This window comes from Chiloscyllium plagiosum, unplaced genomic scaffold, assembly GCF_037043375.1.
Source record: "Chiloscyllium plagiosum isolate Xiang-an unplaced genomic scaffold, Cpla_swu_hap1 HiC_scaffold_1, whole genome shotgun sequence".
Lineage (NCBI taxonomy): Eukaryota > Metazoa > Chordata > Chondrichthyes > Orectolobiformes > Hemiscylliidae > Chiloscyllium > Chiloscyllium plagiosum.
This window is the reverse complement of record NW_028270139.1, coordinates 92122426-92144876: the sequence shown is the minus strand read 5'-3', so window position 1 is coordinate 92144876 and position 22451 is coordinate 92122426.

The window sequence follows — 22451 nt, the reverse complement described above, 5'->3', positions numbered from 1 at the left end:
ATCCAATGACCATTTTAATGCCCTTAAAGTTGACAAGTCTACTACTGTTGCAGGCAGAGCATTCCATGCCCCTACTACTCTCTGAGTAAACAAACTACCTCTGACATCTGTCCTATATCCATCACCCCTCAATTCATAGCTATGTCTCCTCATGCTAGCCATCGCCATCCAAGGGAAAAGGGTCTCACTGTTCAACCTATCTAACCCTCTGATTATGTTATATGTCTCAATTAAGTCGCTTCTCAACTTTCTTCTCTCTCTAATGAAAACAGCCTCAAGTCCCTCAGCTTTTCCTCATAAGACTTCCCTCCATACCAGGCAACATCCTAGCAAATCTCCTATGAACCCTTTCCAAAGCTTCCACGTCCTTTCTACAATGCAGTGACTAGAACTGTATGCAATACTCCAAATGTGGCCTCACCGGAGTTTTGGCACCAAATATTGCCAAACCGTATCCAATTAGAATACTTTCTATGCTGCATCTATAAAAACTGGTGAGAATCCTGTTGAATTTCCTTAGCCTCTTGAGGATATAGAGGTGTAATTGTGCTTTCTTGACCATTACATCAACATGGGTGGACCAGGATAGATTGTTGGTGACCATTCCTTCCAGATACTGTCCACCATCCCCAGCTCAGTGCTACTGATGCAGACAGGGGCACATCCTCCATTCCGCTCCTGAATTCAATGACCAGCTAACTTGTTGACGTTGTCTTTACATTATACTGCTAAGCACTCAATCTCTTTCCTGTATTCTGTCTCGTCATTGTTTGAGATCTGCCTACAATGGTGGTGTCATCAGCAAACTTGGAAATGGAGTTGGGGCAGAATTTGGCTACACGTTCATGAGTGTATAAGGAGTTTAGTAGGGTGCTGAGTACGCAGTCTTGTGGGGCACTGGTGTTGAGGATCATGGTGGAGGAGGTGCTGTCTCCTATCCTTATTGATTGCAGTTTATGGGTCAGGAAGTAGAGAATGCAGTAACAGAAGGGGGAGCCAAGACCAAGGTTGTGGAGTTTAGAGATGGCTTTGTTTGAAATTATGGTGTTGAAGGAGGAACTATAGTCAATAAGTAGCATCCTTGTTATCCAGATGTTTCAGGGATGCGTGTAGGGCTGGTGAAATGGTGTCTGCAGTGGACCTGTTAGGCGATTTGCAAAGGATCAAAGCAATTTGGTCGGCTAGAGGTGATGGGTGAGATGGTATTCAAACAACCTGCTTCTTCTACAGTGTTGGACTTGCACTCACCCAGGCCATTGTAGAGTGTTTCACCTCATTCCTGGCTTGCTCATTGTGGATGGCGGTTAGACTTTAAGGAGATTAGAAGGCAAGTTATTCATCACAAGATTCTCAAATTCAGACCAACTATTGTAACTGCAATATTTCCAGTTATTGGTAATCCCAGGAATGGTGATGCCAGGGAATTTAGCAATTGTAATGCCATTAATTGTCATGAGGCAATTCTTTTATTGGAGATGGTCATTGACTCGTGTGATTTGCACAAATGCTCTTTATCAATCTAAACCTGACTGCTATCCAGGTATCTCTGTAGGAAATGTATTTTATCTGAGTTGGTTGGATTAAGCTTGCCATTTTTTCTGTGGCAGAACATATCTGGGCAATGTTCCACAATTGTAGAAGCTAGTGTTGTAACTATACAGATAAAGTTTGCCTAGTCCTGGAACACAGGATTTCAGCTACTGTCAGGATATTGTCGAGACCTGTTGTCTCTATCCAGTGCCTTTGCTGTTCCTTGATACCACTAGGACTGAACTAAGTTGATTTATGACTGGAATCTGTGACACTTGGCACCTCAGGAGGAGACCAAGATAGATTACGTACTCAGCATTTCCGGCTGAAGATTATTGCAAGTGCGTGGCCTTCAGATCTTTAGTCCAGGTTTGTAGATGACATGCCTAGTAACATAATTGCAATGCCAGTGTATCCAAATGTAGCACAATGTAGAACACCTCAAAATTGTATATAAACTTCCCCTTCCCGTTATCCCACTAAAATATCTTGCATAGTCTCTTGAGACTAGTTATAAGGCATCAAGCATCTCTGTTATAATCTTGTTTAAATGCATGCAATGCTATTGCAATGCTGAGCTTCTCAAGTTACCACTGTCCTCATGATAAAGGACAATCCATAAAAGTATTTTTGAATATGACAGAGGTTGAAGGTGGTAGATGGAACCTAGATATGAGATTCATGAAGCATTTAATAAGCATAGCAAACCTATCATTGTAACCTAGGGAATAATATCCGCTTTTCGACAAAAAACACTTGGACATTGGTGTGCTGTTTAACCTTTTGATCAAACATAGCTCTTCAACTTATGAGTGCAAAACATTGTCATTTCCCTATTGAAACTGGTAATTTTATTTGAAGTCACTTTTTCAATTGTTCCTTCTCCTCTCCTGACCTGTTTTAGGAAAGAAATAGTCACTCATTTCATAGTCACACAGGAACTTACTGGGCTGAATCATGCATATTTTTGGGTAAGTAGTTGAGTCTTTTTGGAGGGTTTTTCACTGTGAGGCCTAACAGGATTTCTTGTTGTGTCTTATCAAACTTGCCTCATTAACCACCTATAGTGCATCTTTAATATCCCTCTCACGTGATCCTAGCCCCATCACAGCACATGCTATTCCTGGAATAACTAGCAGTACATATCTGCCAAATGACCAACAGGCCAGGCACCTGAACCATCTTTAAAAGCCCCTGTGCCCCCATATAAGCACTGAGATTTTGAAACTGTCCTGCTCAATGATGGACTTGTGCTTCTGATGATAGAGAAGAAGAAAATGGCACCATGATTCTCCTACAGGGAAGTTGAGGATCTTGTGGAGGAGGATGGCACAAAGGAGGGCATCCTCTTCCCATTGGATCAGCAGAACAGGCCATGACCCTAGATCCTGACAGTCTGGCTCCGAGGTCACCACCCAGGTCAGTGTTGTCTCCATGGTCATCAGGAATGCTCAGTAGTACTGCAAGAATGGCAATGAGCACCAGGGTCCATCCCACATTCCTCTTCCTGCTACGTCACACTCACTCTATCACTGTTACTGCATTCACTGCCTTCTAAAACTCATGATCTGCCTGTCTCACATTTTCCCTCACTCACTGTCAGCCCTAACACTTTCCACATGATTAACCCTGCATGGTCTCAGTGATATCTACTCATTCACTTGGGCACCTCTCACTCCCCTGCACCAGCACTAACTGCTGTGCCATCAACTTTCATCTTACTTAATCCCTTCGTCTTAGTCAAGGCAAAGACTGTTGGCAATAGGGTAAATTAAAGGACCCAGGCGGATGGAAGGCTGCACAACCTCAGACTTCTCACCCATTATGAGCAGAGAATCTGTCCCTCACTGGAGTAGGCAAGGACTATTCCTTCAGGGACGTATGGCCACCAATGCCCTGCCAACTGAGGAAGCACCACACTTCATTCCACTGCAACTCTCACATTAACCCCTCTGTCAGAATCTTTTTGTGCACACAAATTCTAACAGGCAGCAGTTGGCGGTGGGGGGGGGGGGGGGGGGGGGGGGGGGGGGGGGGGGGGGCGGGCGGGAGCCTGAAGCAGAGGGGCCTGGGGTCCGGTATGGTCAGCCTGTCACAGTCAGCAACTTGCGAGACCAATCAGGGTCAGCCCAGCGCGGGGGCAGAGCGAGACCATGTTTGGAGAGCCTCCATTGTGGAGCAGCTGCAGACTATAAAAAGACCAGAATGTCTATCTTTTAACTTTATTTCTTTACTTTTCTTATTTGAATTGAATTGAATTTATTGTCACATGTAACAAGGCACAGTGAAAAGGTTTGTCTTGTGAGCATTACAGACACGGCAACACAGAGTTAAATAGCTTAGATAAGTAAATAATAGGTAAACAGCGGCAAAACCCAAAACAGGTACAGGCGAATGCTAAGAGTTTGTGAGTCCATTCAGTATTCTAACAACAGTAGGGTAGAAACTGTTGCGAAACCGGCTGGTGCATGTGTTCAGGCTTCTGTACCTTCTCCCCGATGGTAGAGGTTGTAGAAAACATTGCCAGGATGGATCTTTAAGAATGCTGACGGCCTTTCCTTGACAGCGGGCCTGGTAGATGGATTCTACAGATGGGAGGTTGGTTTTTGTGATTGTCCGGACCAAGTTCACTACTCTCTGTAACCGTCTCCGATCTTGAATGGTACAGTTGCCATACCAGCTCTTGATAGTGCACCTAGAGTCATAGAGTCTATAAAGGCTGGCAAGAGTATTCGCCGTCATGTCAAATTTTCTCCGCTGCCTGAGGAAGAAAAGATGTTGTCGTGCCTTTGTAGCCAGTGCGTCCACATGAAGAATCCAAGAAAGCTTGTTGTGGATGACCACTCCCAGGAGTTTGACACTTTCCACTCATTCCCCATCTGTGCTGTTAATGTGTAGGGAGGCAAGAGTAACATCCCATCGAAAGTCAATAATGAGTTCCTTGGTTTTGCCAGCATTGAGAGCTAGCTTGTTCGCAGTGCACCATTTTTCCAGGTCTTCCACCTCCCATCTATAGTCTGTTTTGTTGCCATCTGAGATTCGACCGACTATGGTGGTATCATCAGCGAACTTGTAAATGGCATTAGTCTGGTATTTGGTGACACAGTCATGGGTATACAGTGAGTACAGTAGTGGGCTGAGTGTGCACTCCTGGGGGGGCTCCAGTGTTGAGTGTTAGTGAGGATGAAATATTGTCCCCAATCTTCACTGAGGCCTGTAGGTCAGGAAACTGAGGATCCAGTTGTAGAGAATTAGATTACTTGCAGTGTGGAAACAGGCCCTCACCCCACCCCCACCCTCCCCTAGCTTATCTCTCCATGCTTCAGGCTCTCTGCCTTTATTCCTGATGAAGGGCTTTTGCCCGAAACATTGATTTCGCTGCTCGTTGGATGCTGCCTGAACTGCTGTGCTCTTCCAGCACCACTAATCCAGAATCTGGTTTCCAGCATCTGCAGTTATTGTTTTTACCTTCGGCCCAACAAGTCCACACCGCCCAGCCGAAGCGCAACCCATCCATACCCCTGCATTTACCCCTTACCTAACAATACGGGCAATTTAGCATGGCCAGTTTACCTGACCTGCACATCTTTTGGACTGTGGGAGGAAACCGGAGATCCCGGAGGAAACCCACGCAGACACGGGGAGAACGTGGAAACTCCACACAGTCAGTCGCCTGAGGCGGGAATTGAACCCGGGTCTCTGGCACTGTGAGGCAGCAGTGCTAACCACTGTGCCACCGTGCCGCCCACGGGGCTTAGTCCGAGATCACTAAGTTTAGTAATCAGTCTCGAGGGGATAATAGTGTTGAAGGCTGAGCTGTAGTCAATGTTAGATTCTTACGTAGCTGTTCATGGTGTCAAGATGTTCTAGGGAGGAATGAAGGGCAAATGATATGGCACCTGACGTGGATCTGAAGATCTGAAACGTAGAACTTTTAACTTTTTTTCTTTATTTCTCTATTTTTGTACCTAATATATTTTGGTACCTAAGATTTGTCATTAGGTATTTTGTACCTAAGATGGTGCCATGGGTGGCAATATTTTACACTTTTCACTGTACTCCTGTACTTTTGTGTTTGAGCACATATGACAACAAAACCCAATGCTAACTCTATTTGCTGTGACACCTCCTGTCCTTTGTGTCTTGCAGGTACCAATGGGTTATTCACAGAGCCTGCAGATGCACAGCCGGTTCTACTCAAAACCAGCCTACTGCAGTGTTGGGAGCAGGATGGACGAGGTGTGTATGGGGCAATGGGATCCATAGAACACATTGCCCCACTTGCTCAACATCCCTATTCTTTCCCTAGTCTCCGTGTTCAAAACAGTTTGTGTGAATGAGATTGTCAGCAATGTCTGGGGCAGGGAGGTGTAGGGCACTCACAGAGCCATAGCTTTCAGATCATCAGGGATTAAAGCCATCGCAGGTCAATAGCCTGTACAGTGTATGGGGCTGCGAGTAATGTTGTTTCCCTTTTAAAGGATCTCACATCAGTGGATCTTGCTACACCTTCCCTCACAGGACAAGACACTGACTTTGCCCACCTAGGTGTAGTTACAGTAATTTTCTCCCTCATTGCATATTTTAATTCCCAACATAATATAAGGCGACAGTGAACATAGTTCTGCCAGTGGCTTCCACCTTCCACATCAACATGTCAGCGTGGCCCCAAACATGCAGGTCCTTTTCCTGAAACCACGTCCTGGGCATCCCATTGGATTTGCAGTTGCCAGGTCCTCACCAACCCAACTACATGAACTACCCAGCTTTTGTCACATCTCCTGGCATATGAGGCCACCATATCAGATGTTTAATAGACTGATCACCCATCCACCTCCTGAGGGGAAGATGCTCCTGACTGTAGTCAAACACCCCTCCCACATTATCCTGTTCTCATCCATGCTTTTCTGTAAATCCCCTCTTAACAAATTGGCATTCCCTTCCCTTCCTGTCAGCCTGGTTCCCACATTTCTTTCCTGTGGCAGCAGCAGCCCCTTTTCCCCCTCCACCCTCCTTTCTTCTTTGCTTCTGTGCACAAACTCACCAGACCATGACCCACCCTCCCTCCACCAGCAAATAACCAGATCAGGCCCAGACAAGAAGTGCCCAGCCCCTTGGCTGATGCCGATACATCTTGCTGATTGCAATAGCCTTACCATTCTAGACTGGCTACTGTAGAGCCATGGGTTTGACTGTGACTTACCCCCGGGACTGCAAAGGCACAGAGTCCTGACTGAGATTATCCAGAGCGGATACCTGACCGCGGCTAATTCCCTGGACTGTTACATTGGCTGAACCCCCTTGACAGATAAGTGTCTCTGTTGACTTCAATGAAGACTACTCCTCGAAAACAATGAGACCTGGCAGCCTACTTGCTGCACATTCAGTGTGCCCCGTAAACTGCTGGCACATGATGCATAATGCAGTCAGCTGTACACATCCTTGACAGAGGACGGCTGACCAGCAAAGCAAGTTGCCTGGTCATTTGGTTGCACTAATTGATGAGGCACAGGATGGCAAGGCATTGATACTGCGAGCAGGGAGTAGGAGATAAGCAAGTGAGCACTGAGAGAGAAAGCGATCAGCGCTGACATGTAGTCTGCTACAGTCCGTGAGCTGGTGTCTGCCCTGTACGCACAGTGTCCTTGCAGCAACCTTTCAATGCTAGTTGCTGATGTGCTCTGCAGTGCATTTCTGAGCTTACTAAGCATGATACAAGGGAATCAGAAAGGGGCCAGGAGGATTTGGAGGGTTGGCCAAAAGTCAGATACCATTGCCTAACTCCATGTAGGTAAAATAAACCTTTTCCCGTTTGTGTGCAGCTTTTGCTCAAGTTTCTATTTGCAAGTTCGGATAATGCCAATGGCTGATGACATTGAACATGGGTCAGTGGGGGTGGTGGGTGGGGGGCACAGTGTCAACTGACAAAAAGGCAGGCACGATCACCCCCTCAGATTTCAAGTGACCCTGTTACCAGGAGTTGCACACTAGTAATAGAAGATATTTCTAATTAGTCATACTTCTTGTCCTGTAACTTAAACAATTTGATAAGTATTCAATTATTGCGAACATCTGGCACTTGAGGTTTGTAATTCAATTACCAAAACTCATCTTATCCTGAGTGTTTACCTGATTTCCCTATTTGTGCTACAGTGAGAAAAGCACCTCCCCAGCAATACGAAGTCAAACTATTTAACCAAAGGTGGATATCTGAACTTGTTAAAATGAACCCATGCAATATTCCTGCAAAAATACAGGTTTAGTGAATATTGCCTTTCTGGAGATGTTATTTTGTTCTATACCTTCAACTGTGTGCCCTCTATCTGGTTGTTTGACTGGAAAAAAAAAATCAATGATAAACATTTTCCTAGTCTAATATTTTTCAGGCTAATTTTGGAAAGTTTTCAGCTTTCTGTAATGATTAACCTAAACAGAAAAACATCAGTAAAACAACAATCGCTTCTGGAATTTATAGTCCTTGTCCTCTAAAGCACCAGTTGTTAATAATTGAGAAATCTAGGCAAAATGCCAAGATCTTTCACATAGAATAAGCAAGTTTGAAAAGAGCTGGGGAGATAAGACAGATCTGTAAGTATTCTAAAGAGTGGATGACACCAAACGTGGCTCCTAAAAAAATTCATTTGCAGAAAGAGGAAAGCATTAGTAAAAGATAGGAGTTTTTTTTTAGGTGCTAAGGAAATGTACAATCTGTTCACAAATTGGCTTTTTCTTATCCATACTTCTTTTTGGAAACTCCCACAACCATTTATTTGGAAAGCACTGTGCATTTACAGATACACTGAATAGGAGTCATCAAAAGTCCAGGTTTTGGGATTAATTCCATATTTATACATGCACCAATACTTAGAAATTTTCATAGAAATCATAATCACAATTATCTTTTAACCTAAGCCTGACTCTGCATTCACTATTACAATCAACATAATTGTTGAGACTGTTTTTGACTCCTCTTCACATCAGATTCAAGACATCAACTCTGTTTCTCGCTCCACAGATGCTACCAGATCCGCTGAGTGTGCCCAGCATTTTGTCTTTTATTTCAAACTTCCAACACATTTTGATTTTAACAGAGTTTTTTTTAAAAACCAACATTCACAGGATGTGGGCTTCGCTGGATGGTGCAATATTTATTGTCCACCCCTAATTTCTCTTCAGAAGGTAGGTGTTGAAGCTTTCTTCAACTACACCAGTCCAAAATCCCACTGCTTTTAGGGAAGGAGTTCCCAGGATTTTGACTCAGCAACATTGAAGGAATGGCAATATATTTCCATGATTGGATGGTGAATAGCCTGGAGGGGAACTTGTGGCTGGTACTGTTTCCATGTGGCTGCTGCCCTTAGCCTTTTAGATGGAAATGGTTGTGGGTTTGGGAGATGCTTTGTAGTAAATCTTGGTGGATTTCTGCAGTGCATCTTGTAGAAAGTGCACACTACTGCTGAGTGTGCATGGTGGAGGGAGTGGATGTGGTGCTAATCAAACGGGCTGCTTTGTCCTGGTTGGTATCCGGCCTCTTGAGTGTTGTTGGAGCTGCATTTAAATAAGTGGGGGGCATTTTATCACACTCCTGACTTCTACTTTGTAGACAGTGGACAGTGTTTGCGTGGTTAGGAAGCTAGTTATTCCCTGTAGGATTCCTAGCTTCATAAACAGTTTTGTAGACATCGCACTTAAATGATTAGTCCAGTTCAGAGTTTGACCAATGGTAACCTCCAGGATGTGGATAATGTGGGATTCAGGGATGCTAATGCCATTGAATCAGGCAATAATGTTTAAATTCTCCCCTATTGAAGATGCTCATTTCCTGACAAATAAATGGTGCAAACGTTACTTGGCCCTTTCTAACAAAGCCTGGATATTGTCCCAGTCTTCCTGAAGTTGGTCATAGACAGTTTCAGTATCTGAGGAGGTGCAAATGGTGCTGAACATTGTGCAATCAAACATGCCCCCTTCTTGGTCTTATGATAGAAGAAAGATCATGGATGCAACTGACTTAGCTGGGGACTTGTCTGCCTTTTGTACCATTCATTGTACTCAATTCCTTCCCCGTGTCTTGTAGTATAAATAGGATGTTCGAAATATCTTCCACCGTAATGACTGATACAAACTTTCTGTTTAATTCCTGCCATTTCCTTGTTCTGCATAACTGTCTCCCCAGATACATTTTCCAAGAAGCCTATGTTCACTCTGATCTCTCTCTTCCTTTTTATATATTTAACAAAGTCTTACTATCTGTTTTTATATTCCCCATTTGTTTGCCCTCATAGTTTATTTTTCGCTGTGTTTGCCTTTATCTTTTTAGTCCTTTTTTGCTGGATTCTGATTTTATCTTTGGGATTGTCACTGACTTTGGCCTCCTTTATGTGCTTTTAGTTTCAACTTGATACTCTCCTTCCTTGGTTAGCCATGGTTGGTTTATTCTTCTCTTAGGAACTTTCCTCCTCACTGGGATGTAACCACCATAACACCATCGACGGCAAGACAGATCATTCGATTGGAACTCCCTCCATCACCTTCAATATTCATGGTGTGCAATTTACAACATTCACTGCAATATCGCACGAAGATTCCTCCAAAACAGCTTCCAAATCTGAGACCTCTACCGCAAGAGACCAAATGCAGCAGATACAGTCACAGAGTTATATAGTCATACAGTATGGAAACAGAGCAGTTGGTCCAACGCATCCACGCCGACCAAGTTTCCTAAAATAAACTAGCCCCATTTGCCTGCATTTGGACCATATTCCTCTAAACATTTCCTAACCATGTATCTGTCCATTTTTAAAAATATTGTAACTGTACCTGCATTGACAACTTCATTTGGCAATTCATTCCACATGCGAACCACCCTCTGTGTGAAAAGGTTGCCCCTCAGGTCCCTCTTAAATCTTTCTTCTCTCACCTTAAAATATGCTCCCTACTTTTGAGATCACCCATTTTACGGAAAATACTCTGGCTATTCATCTTATATGTGCCCCTCATGATTTTATAAACCTCTACAAGATCTCCCCTCAGTCTCTATGCTCCAGCAAAATGTGTTCCAGCCTATTCAGCCTAGTTTGAACTCAAACCCTCCAGTTCTGGCAACATCCTTGTAAATCTTTTCTGAATCCTCTCCAATTTAATAATATCCTTCTTACAGCAGGGTGACCAGAACTGTATACAGTACACTAATGGCCTCAACAATGTCCTATATAACATAACATGACATCCCAACTCCTGTACTCAATAGTCTGAGCAATGAAGGTAACATTGCCTGACATATAATGAACGGCTGAGGATCCTGGGATTGTATTCATTGGAGTTTAGAAGGTTGGGGGGAGATCTAATCAAAACTTACAAAATAATGCATGGCTTAGAAAGGGTGGATGCTTGGAAGTTGTTTCTGTTAGACGGAGAGACTAGGATCCAGGGGCACAGACGTAGAATTAGATGGGGTCAATTTAGAACTGAAATGAGGAGACATTTCTTCAACCAGACATTGGTAGACCTGTGGAATTCATTGCCACGGAGAGCAGTGGAGGCCAGGACATTGAATATCTTCAAGGCAGAGGCTGATAAATTCTTGATCTCACAAGGAATTAAGGGTTATGGGGAGAATGCAGGTAAATGGAGTTGAAATGCCCATCAGCTATGATTAAATGGCAGTGTGGACTCAATCGGCCAATTGGCCTTACCTCCACTCCTATGTCTTATGGTCTTAAGTGTGCTAAATGAGTCAGACTGGTTCTATTCCCAAAGTGTGGCATTTATAAAATATCACATGCATTGACTGTGTGCATTGACTGCCTACAGATTGTGTGCTTTTTGAGCAAAATAGAATGTATCTACAAATTTAATTCTGCATTTGCAAATTTACCCCATAAACTTATATATGTGTGTGTGTGTGTGAAAGAGAGAGAGAGAGAGAGAGGGGGTGTGAGTGTGTGCATGTGTGTGTATGGGTGTGAGTGTGAGTGCGCGTGAGAAAGTGTGTGCTTGCGTGTGTGCATGCTTGGTAAAGTTTGGGTGTGTGAGTGTGATGGACTCAGTCTGACTCAAGATTGGGATACAGACAGACTCTAATCTCACACCTTTAAAACATTGTCTGAGCTGAGGTGTCACTTCTTTTAATATAAAACCTTAAGTTTTCTCGAGAATGTGACTTAAAAGAAGTTCTGGGATTTACATATTAATGAACCGAAACCTGCAGCCCACTCTAAAACTTGAAAGACTTGACAGCAATCTATTTTTGTTCAATGTATCATTTCAGTTGCATGATACTGTAATCTTTAGCTATAAATTCTGTGTCTTATGATCCTGTCCCATAGCTACCTGATGAAGGAGCAGTTCTCCGAAAGCTAGTGCTTCCAAATAAACCTGTTGGACTATAACCTGGTGTTGTGTGTGTTTTTTTTAGCTTTATCCACCCCAGTCCAACAGCGGCTCCTCCACATCATGCCAATCCAAGAAAACAGCTCACCACCATTTTCTCAAGTGTAATCAGATATGGGCAATAAATGCTGGGCCAGACAGCAACACTCACATCCCATGAACAAATAAATAAGTGTTGTTGCATGCTGTGCACCAGATTTGAAGCCATTCTTGGTCTCTTCAATTCTGTATTCAAGAAACTTGATCTGTCCTTGACAGTTTCCAAAACAAAACTCGTACAAAGCAGAACCCACATCTGGCCAGCCATATATTTCACTTCCATTCACATTGAGGGAGAAACCTTGGGAAAATGTTAAACACAAATCGTAAGTTTGGCATGCACATCTCTCAAATCGTTACTGTTGTCAAGGAGATTGAAAACTCCATCAGCCGCATCAACTCAACATTTTACAAACTGTGGCAGTGAGCACTTTACAACAAAGATGCTCATAAGCCAACAAAACTCCTGGTGGACAGAGCATCTGTCATCATGAGAAATGCTGGGATACCTGGCCTGTGTATCAGCAACACATAAGAACACTGGACAAGCTCCATCCATCTTATCAATTGATGGACCATTGCACATTGAATGCCAAGCAACCTTCTTGAAGTAAACTCTATTAGCATTCAGGCAAAACATCTGTAAAATCAAGGACTGGACACTGCGTCCAGATGGCCACAAAATGTCACCCTCATCAGGTTCTGTTTGCTCGACTCTCCAAAAGGCCAGTGTTTCTGTGGAGGACAGAGAAATTCTTCAAAAACTTACTTACAATGGCATTTTTGAAATGAGATAGCATTAACATTAATGTTGGAGAACAGCTTGCCACCATTCATTAAGAATGGTGATGACTTATCCATTAAGCTTCTTCATGATTTGAGTCACAACATCCCAGTGATAAGGCACAGCAGAATTGGTAGAAATGAAATAAATGAGATAACAATGAAAGGTATGTCAATGGCATACAGTAAAGTCCTACAAAGAGAAATGTCATAATAACCAGAAAACCAGTTTTTAATGTTTGGTGCATACATTTTGGCCAGTGCATCAGGAAGAACTCCCAATTCTATCTTCAAAATATTATAATAGATTCATTTATATCCACATGAAAGGAAAGACAAGACTGCAGTTTTACATTTTATCTGAAAGACACCATCTCTGTCACCTTCAGCACTGCATTACATTGGCAACCTCAATTAGGTGCACGTCTATGGAGTGGGATTAAAAGCCACAACTTTCTGACTCAGAGGCGAGACTGATGTACTGAACAAAGAACAAAGAATAAAGAACAATACAGCACAGGAATAGACACTTTGGCCTCCAAACCTGCACTGCCACATTTCACACTTCCATACTAAAGCTGTCTTCACTTACAGGATTTGGATCCTTCCATTCTCTTCCTATTCATGGATTTGTCCAGCTGCTTCTTGAATACTGCTATTATGTCTGCTTCCATCACCACCTCTGGCAGCACATTCCAGGCACTCACCATGCTTTGCGTGAAAAATTTGCCTTGTATATCTCTTTTAAACGTCCTCCTCGCTCCTTGTGCCTGTGTCCTCTAGTAATTGACCCCTCCACCATAAGAAAAAGCCTCATACTTTCTATTCTATCCATGCCATTCACAATCTTTTACATTTCTATCAGGTCACCCCTCCTGCATTCCTATGAAAACAAGCCCAGTCGACCCAACTTTTCTTCACAGCTAAAATCTCCCATACCAAGCAACATCCTGGTAAACCTTTTCTGTACCCTCTCCAAAGCGTCCACATCCTTCTGGTACACCTGGGCCATTATTTTCAATGACTATCAATTATGGAAATCCACTAGTGTGAATTAATTTAGTTGAAGTGATCTTATATGTAAATGTATATTATCCTAAAGAACTTCAGTTTTATAAAGGATGTTGTTACAATCGTACTTCTCAAATGTATAACATGTTAAATGTTCACCCTTATTTGAAAATTTAATATCCAGGATATTTAACAAATGATCATAATGGCATCCAAGGGAAGAGGTAAGATTAATTTTCAGCATGCTACTTATTTATTATTTAAAGGAAGTATTGATTACTGGGATGAGAACATTTTCAGTAATTGCATTTTTTTAAAAAATTGAATGCGTGTTCATTTTAAAAGAATACCAAATTTGTTTTAATGCAAAGGATGTGTAATTAAGCCAGATTTTTTCTGAATTAAATAACTTGGCACGTTTTCATGAGATGTTAATTCAGGTAAAAGGTTGAGGTTGACTTTTTTTTAAATAATCCTCTCTGGCACTAAAAATCATATGACAAGCATTTAATGCAGAACAAAAAAATCTACATAAACAAAACATAATTCCCCTATTTTCATTTTACTCATTTTATACAAGATAAGCATGAGTTACAATTGTCAATCTTTCCAACTGCTTCTATTTTTGGGATTAAAGGAATACAGATGAACACATTACCATCAACTGATGCCTATCGTTATGGCAGAATGATTGCCTAAAAATTCCAAGTTAATCTTAGTGAGAGATTAATACAGAGTTGGCATATCTCTGAGGGCTGATAGCACGACTCTCCGACTTGCAATCATTAGCATATCCCTACCTCAATGTAGTTTTTCAGTCTTAAAGAATCTGACAGATGCCAATTAATTTCATTTTCAACCTTGTGCTTATTTAATACATCCTTGGCAATAAAAAGACATTTGCATTTATGTGCTGTAGAGAACGATATTTTACAATGGGCATGTTTATCACTTGATTTGCACACTGTACCAATGAAAGATTTCTTCAGACAGCTTCTGCTGAAATGTGTTGTGAATTTCTGCTTTGAGTTCATTGAGCTGTATTTCAAATGAAATCCCAGCTCACGTCTCGGGTCTGGTTCAATGGCTGTTTCTTGAAGCCAAGCAGTCTAATATCTAGAAATAAATGACATTAAGACTGCTGGAACTAGTCAGATGAGTTTTTTTAAAAAATCCTGCTTTGAGGCACAAAGGTCCACAATGAAACCAGCAGGACACATGCCTCATTCTAAGCTACGTAATGCTCTTGAGAACACATGCTGTAAATCCACAGGCTTCAAGGAGCGAACTGCACTGCTGAGCTCTCCTGAGACCATGTCATATCGATTGTCTTTGTGTACTGTTGAGTTAATGTCAATCTGGCTGCTTCCCAGAGATTATTACTATGTTGCATTTCAACAAAAAGCAACAACTTTTTTTATATTTCTGGAAGCAGATTTATTTCTGCAAGTCGAGAAAATGGTATCAATAAGAAAAAACCTATCCTGAGGAAAGAGACCGAGTGCTTTGTTCACAGTTACGCTGGTTTATTCAATTTTTCTTTTCATTTGAACTGATAAAAGGATTCAATGGAATAAAGTGACATCAATAGAAATAACAATCAAGATAGATGTACAAGAGGCTGCTATTAGTTTGCCATTATTATGTTACATTTTGCATGTTCTGCCCCTAAGAATGTTACATCACAAAAGGAGAACAATCACATTTATATTGATTCTCAAAAGCAATATAAATTTTTCAATTCTCTTGCAAATTTTCACCTTTGATTTTTTTTCCCATTTTTTCCTTCAACTACTGGATTTTGATTCCACACACCAGCAACTTTAAAAGAAACTTTATATTAATTGTTTTGATGATAAAATGATTTTTCAACTTAAAATGAAATTCATTGGCAACATTCAGGGATGGAGTGCTTCCTGCCACCCCCCAGGTGGAGGTGTCAGCCCAGCCTCACTTAGCACGCTTACTCAGAAAGTATTTAATCGTCATTAAGACACTCATCCTTCCTTCATCTGGGGAGTTCACACTGCGGCTGCATCCAGTCCCCAAAAGCAACCATCAGTGGAGCCACACTGTTTAATCCTGTCCCTGAGGTTCCAGGTGGGTACTGCAATCACTCAACTCCCCAGTGAGGAAGGATGAACTACACTCTGTGCCCCCACCCTTCCCTTGGTTATGCACTGTCCCCTCAGTTGGTACAGCAAGGCTAATTTTTGACAGGTCCCTTTCCTAGTCAATACCTTGCTCCAGACCAAATGAACTTATGCATTAAATACAACCAATCTAACTTTATTGAACTAACAGACAAAAATCATAATTAATTAATTAAAAGTTATTAATTACTAAATGTGAGAAGAAATAGTAACTCAACAGATATACACACATTAAAAATAAGATGTAAATCCAAGAAGAGTTTAATCAAAAAGGTACATAGATTGTTCTTTAATTTGTTTGCAAGTAGCACATAGTTGAATGTTTTGCCTGTGACAGTGGATGTTACCAGTCCCATTAACAGTGACCGTCAAAAAGTCAATTCTGAGCTTCTTGGCTTTGTAGGATGCCATTCTGATTCCTTTTGACAGTGACTGCTGTCAGTTGACTGACTTCTAGCACTCAGCGAGAGAGTACTTCCGGTGTCCTGTTTCTTCTTGACAGGTTTACTGATTATTAGGCTCCAGCAGTCGGAGTGAGAAAGTGTCTTTTCTATTTTCTTTACAAGTGTTGCAGTGTGTCAATGACTTGACATCCTAGCGTGTAGAGTAGGGTGCTGTGCAAGTCACAACTTTGAGAACTACCATTTAACAAAGTGATCCAACGGTCACCAAAGATAATTGGCCAAACTTGCCTGAAATTCCATTCTCAATGTGCAGTAATGGAAGCCTATTGTTAAACTACACAATGCAACAAACACCTAAACTATTAATGTAACTAAAATCTACATCAAAAATATGCAAACAGTTCAAAACCTGGAGAAGACAACTGCAAATTATTTGCATTAACTGTTTTTTTTCAATTCATTCGCTGATAATGACATCACTGGCTAGGTCGTTATTTATTGCCCATCCCAGTAGGCAATTGAGAGTCAACCACAGTGCTGTGCGAGTGGAGTAAGCTAGACCAAGTAAGGACAGCAGTTTCCTTCCTCTAAAGGATGTTCATAAACCAGATGGGCTTTTCCCCAACAATTAACATGGTCATCATTAGACTCTTAATTCCAGATATCTATTGAAGTTAAATTCCACCATCTGCTGTGGCAGGATTTAAACCTGGATCTCTGAACTAACAGTCCAGCAGTGATACCACTAGGCCATTGTCTCCCCATAGTTTTGTTGACTGTAAATAGAACCTATTTAAAAAGTGACTGATATTTGTAGACGTGTCAAATAAAAAACTCGTTAGTTGAAAATGTGTTGGGTTGGTGCCTCGAGGACATTTGCAATTAACAGTCAGCACAGCTGCTATTCTTGCTCACAGATGGCTTGATGGTGCTGTCCTTAGGGAGGGTCTCCTGTTTCCTGCACTGTCCTGGGATTAGATCAGGATGCTCTACTGAAGTAACTGCTTACAAATGGCCAGTTGTTCTTAATTGACAGCTCCAGGAGGCTGCTTGACCTCAACCTGCAATCTCTGTTCTTCAGGCAGCAATGTTGGCAGAGTTCAGCAAATGTGCACAATAGACAAGGCTTAAACCTTTGTAAGTGTAGTCAGCCTATAAGTGTTGAGTTGATGATGTGGATAGCTTCTTCCCCACTGTGCTCAGTGTTACAATCCTCATGCTGATTGACAAATTTTCATTTTAAAGGACTAATAATGGCAATCGAAATTAAAACACTGCACAAGATTTCACTTTTTAAAATAACACTGTAATAAACCAACTAAAATCAATTGGGATTGAGCATTGGATAATTAAAATACACAGGTAAATTTCACTTTAAATAATCAATACAAAATGTGCTCATGTAACTGAAAGCACTCACATCACTTCTTACACAATGTTGACCCCATGTTCAATGTCACAATCTTTCTAGTACTGCTTCCATTACATTGTCCACATATAGAGTGATAAACCACATTAGCAATAATGCTATGATGAATGAATACTTGGAGTGTGCACAAGATTAAGGAACAGGCTATTTTAGATTCAGTATTGTGCAATGAGGAACAGAGATTAATAATTTTGTCATGCAGGGTTTTTAGGGAAGAGTGAACATAGCATGGAAGAATTCTTCAATGGAATGAAAAGTGAAGTAGTTCAAACTGAAACTAAATGGTTTTCCACCATTTGTAAGAGCCAATTTATACTGTGGAGGAAATGAACACTATTGAAAATTCTGGAGTGAATCAGATTCCTCTGCCTAAACCTGAGCATTGTTTGAGCAGATTCTTGTGCAGCCTTTTAAAAAGTATTGTTTAGGCAGTTTAACATTTTATTCAAAGTGTTAGAGTGTATATCGAGCAAATTGCACCTATTTGAACGTGCATTTTACCTTCTTGGTGCTTCACTTCAACAATTTGCTTAATGACTGCCACAAGGACCCACATAAGATAGCTAAAAGTTGATTGATCCAATGTGGCATCTGGCAAGATCAGCCTCAGATTGTACTCACCCACCATCCAGCAGGAGTCACTGAACAGCAGATAGCCGCGTACTGATAAATGACACTGCTCTAGCTGAGATTGCTAACACAGCACAGCTTTGAGATCAAATCTAGAGCATTCTGTTTGGATATATGCTGCATCTTTACAGTTGAACGAGTAGTGAGACACTGACTGGTACAGTGGCATATCCAAATGTTGATCCAAAAGTAACATCATAGCTGGGAGCAGGGTTAGCCCATTTGGATGTTCAAGCTTGCTCCAGCATTAATTCTGATCATGGCAGATCCTCTGTCTCAATGCCATCTTGCTGCTTTCTCCTCATAACCCTTGATGCCTTTAAAATCTAAAACATTATTGATCTCCGTCTTGAAAATATTCTGTGACTTGGCCTCCACAGCTTTCTGCAGTGGACAATTCCATAGATTCACCACCCTTTGAGCAAAGAAATGTTTCCTCATCTTCATCGTTAATGCCCTACCTCATATCCTGAGACTGTGTCCCCTGCTCATAGACATCCTATATAGGGAAAATATTCTCCTGTATTGATTCTATCCAGTCCTGTCAGAATTTTATGCATTTCAATCAGATCCCTATTCATCCTTCTAAACTTGAGTGAATACAGGACCTGTCAAATCAATCTATCTGTATAGGACAGTCCTGCCCTGCCTGGTACCATCAGCATGAATCTCCACTGTACTCCTGTGCCAAGTATATCCTTTCTTTGGTAGGAAGATCAAAATTTCTTGCAATATTCTAAGTGTGATGTAGTAAAAACAGTCTTTCATGAAGAAAGTAAATGTAATATTTCCAAGTTCACTGGTAACACAAAACTAAGTCAGTTTGTTGAGTAGTGAGGAGGGTGTAAAGAGGCATTTAGCCAAGTTGAGTGAGTGAGTAAATGCATGGCATATGCAATAGACCATGGATAAATGTGAAGCTGTTCATTTCAGTAGGAAAAACAAAATGGCACAGTCTGACTTAAGTGGTGATGATTTGGGAAATGTTAATGTACAAAGAGTCCTGGGTGTTCTTGTACGTCAGTGAAAGCAAGCACGTACAGGAAGCAGTTAGGAAAACAAATGGTATATTGGCCTTTACTGCAAGTGGGCTTGAGCAAGGATGTCTTACAGCAGGGTTTTGGTGAGACCTGGAGGATTATGTGCAGTTGGACTCCTTCCCATAGAAGGCAGTGCAGTGAGGGTTCACCTGATTGATTCTTGGGATGGCAAGTATGTCTTATGGAGGTAGTTTGGTTCAATGGGGCCTGTATTCACTGGAGGTTGGAAGAATGAGTTCATGGACACATATATATTTCTAACATGGCGAGACAGATTTAATACAGGGAAGACACTTCCTCCGGCTTAGGGTGGGGGTGGGGGGGGGGGGTGCGCGGGGTGGGGGGGGGGGTGCGCGCGGTGAGGGGTGTAGAGATAGGTTTAGATTAGATTACTAATCTAAATGGGCCCTTCAGCCCAACAAGCCCCCACCAACCCTCCGAAGAGCAACCCACATTTCCCCTACATTTACCCCTTCACCTAACACTACGGGCAATTTAGCATGGCCAATTCACCTAACTTGCACATTTTTGGACTGTGGGAGGAAACCGGAGCACCTGGAGGAAACCCACGCAGACACGGGGAGAATGTGCAAACTCCACATAGTCAGTCGCCTGAGGTGGGAATTGAACCCAGGTCTCTGGCGCTGTGAGGCAGCAGTGCTAACCACTGTGCCACCGTGCCACCGTGTTCCAGGTCCAGGTTCATGGTCCCAGGATATGCAGTAGGCCATTTTAGCCTGTGGATTAGTGGTGCTGGAAGAGCACAGCAGTTCATTTCTTCGCCAAGACAGTGGTCAATCTGGAATTTTTTTACCTCAGAGGGCTGTGGGGGCCAAGTCACTGAAAGAAATGGATAAATTTAAAGAAGGTAAAGATGTCAATGGCATGGGGAAAATATGGGAGTGTCATGTTGAAATGGAGGACTAGCTATGATCATGCTAAATGGCAGAATGAGTTTGCTTAGATATTTTATGTTTCTATGTCAACTTCGTGCAATATGCTAATTTAAATAACAGTTAATAGCTAAGTACAGTACTCTCTACCTGCTTGTCTTAAGGAAGGCCTCGAGGTTAGCTTCACATCATCACACAGATCACAGCTTACACACACTGTCATCTGTATTCACTCAAGATGTCACATCACCCAAACACTGTGCACCATAGTCACTAATAAACTTTTCTGTCACTTGCAGGATGAAGTGACACACTTATAAAGGATGTAGCATCTACCATTGAGATTAAGTGCTCCTCTCTTGACAGATGCTTCTCAATTCTAACAGTTCCTGTTTCATTTCAGATTTCCACCCTCCGTAGTATTTTCTTTCTGTAAATGACATGGTGGGTTATGTGCGGGAGGGGATTATTTTGCTGAAAAAGTGCATCTAAGTACTATTTGACATGCTCGCTTGAAGGTCTGGTTTCACCATGCAATTGTTGTCCTAATTGCTGATTATCATAATATGAACATGCCCAGAGGTAATAAAACAGAGACATCTGCAAGGCAAGCACTCAAGTGCTGATTAGATGCAATTTTCATGGAGCGGTTATATTTGGGCAACACCCCCCACTTCCAATGAAGGTGTGGAATATGTTCATACATTGTTCTTCTCAGGAAGGCTCTGGGATTGAGTCGGAGGAAACACAGACTCTCAATGTGGCAGTGGAGGTACTAGCGGAGGATTAAGAAGGGAGAAATATTTCACCTCATATTGCTGCTGCTCCTGTCCCTCCTTCCTGCAGTAACTGGTTCTCCTCTGTTTGAACTCATGTTCCCCTCCCATTTATCCTGTGGATATTGGGAAACCCATAGCAAGATGCCAATGACCAATCACTTGCTGTTGCCTGGCGATTCCCCTGCTCCCCCCATAAGGTGTCCGATCGCAGAGAAACACAATGCTTGTAATTGTTAGGTGAGGTCCTAAAAATCTCTACTTTCAATCTTAATAGAATGTTGATGAAGTGTTGACAAAGTGTGGCAGAAATTCTCCCCCTGTGTTTCAAAGCACCTCTTCAAACTCCAGGCAGTAAGTGAGCAGTAAAAGCTGACACAGATTTATGTTGTGCTCAAGGTTCGTGACAACAACTTGTTTACTGCTGCCATGATGACAGAGGAGCCCCAAAGTAATTATAGACATATTGAACTGTTAATTACAACCGTGTTTTTGTTTAAAAATGACATAAAGCCAAAACGCTGATTGCAAACATAAAATTTGTGGCTATCTGCAGAGAGACATGCGTGAGAATGACACTTGATAAGATATCAGGAAAACCTCAAAGTGATGGACTTAAAAGGGAATTTACAGTCCAAACTGAACTGTAATTTCCTGAGAGTTATCTCCGACTGTGAAAATAATGGGATAAAGGATAGCAGTCCAGGCGAGAGGCATGTTGTTTGTCTTTCCCTTTCAAAATATGTAAGAACAGCAGTAAATGTCATTTCGACCTTGGTTCATGAGTGCAAGTGAAAGCGTGTTAGTGAGCTGAGGTGCTTCTGCATGCAAGTGGTCTGAGGTCCTTGTGTATACCAAGCTGGGTTTGAGCACTAGAGTGTTGCGAATGTCACATTCAAACAACCACACACTAATCACCCTTGTGCTGCAAGAAGATTACTCTCTCACTCTGAAAACTAAAAGCCAGCTAGCCAGCAAATCATTCGAAAGGAAACAGAACAACTAAAGAATTCTCCATCTCAGATGGCTGATGGCCAGCTACCATCAAAACGAAACTGTCTGAAAGAATTTCAACTAACCTGTTAAGTCAGGAAGATCAAAACCAACTGATTTACTATCAACTTCTATTATGTACTTTTCATAGAAAACCCAGAGAGATTAATTCATATATCTTTTAACTTTTATCATTAGTGAAGTTGCTTCTCACGTCTTACCTATAGTATACATATGTTGCATTAGTATATCTTCTCACACTTAGGAAACATTGAAGTCATTCTTTGGTTATCTCAAGAAATGTTGGTTAATTTATACCCTTTTAACTCGTAATTTAATTTGATCTAGGAGAAATGTATCCACAAAGGAAGGATGGTC